Genomic DNA, 468 nt, shown 5'->3' with positions numbered 1-468 from the left:
TCTCTGGAGGCAGGCCCTCCACTTGCAGGGAAGGGGGAGAGGAGGATGCTGAACCTCCCCTGTCACTCAGAAGCTGAGAAGATTGTGTCCCTGCTGCCCTGCGGCTCCCCTGGGAGTCGTGGGGCTTGTGGCTCCCGGCTGGCTGCTCAGGTCTCAGAAACTCACCCGAGAGAAAATGGCGAATCCCGCCTGGGTCTCTGGCCTAAGGCGCCTCTGGTCTGGCTGCTCTAGTCTCAGAAATTCACCCGAGAGAAAATGCGAATCCCGCCCGAGTCTCTGGCCTAAGGCACCTCCGGGCTGGCTGCTCCAGTCTCAGAAACTCACCCGAGAGAAAATGGCGAATCCCGCCCGAGTCTCTGGCCTAAGGCGCCTCCAGGCTGGCTGCCCAAACTCTTTTTCTTTCTTTCTGTCTTTCTTTCTTTCTTTTTTCCTTTCTTTCTTTCTTTCTTTTTTTTTTTTTTTTTTTTT

Source organism: Mastomys coucha, unplaced genomic scaffold (assembly GCF_008632895.1).
Source record: "Mastomys coucha isolate ucsf_1 unplaced genomic scaffold, UCSF_Mcou_1 pScaffold6, whole genome shotgun sequence".
NCBI lineage: Eukaryota > Metazoa > Chordata > Mammalia > Rodentia > Muridae > Mastomys > Mastomys coucha.
This window is presented reverse-complemented; position numbering follows the sequence as displayed.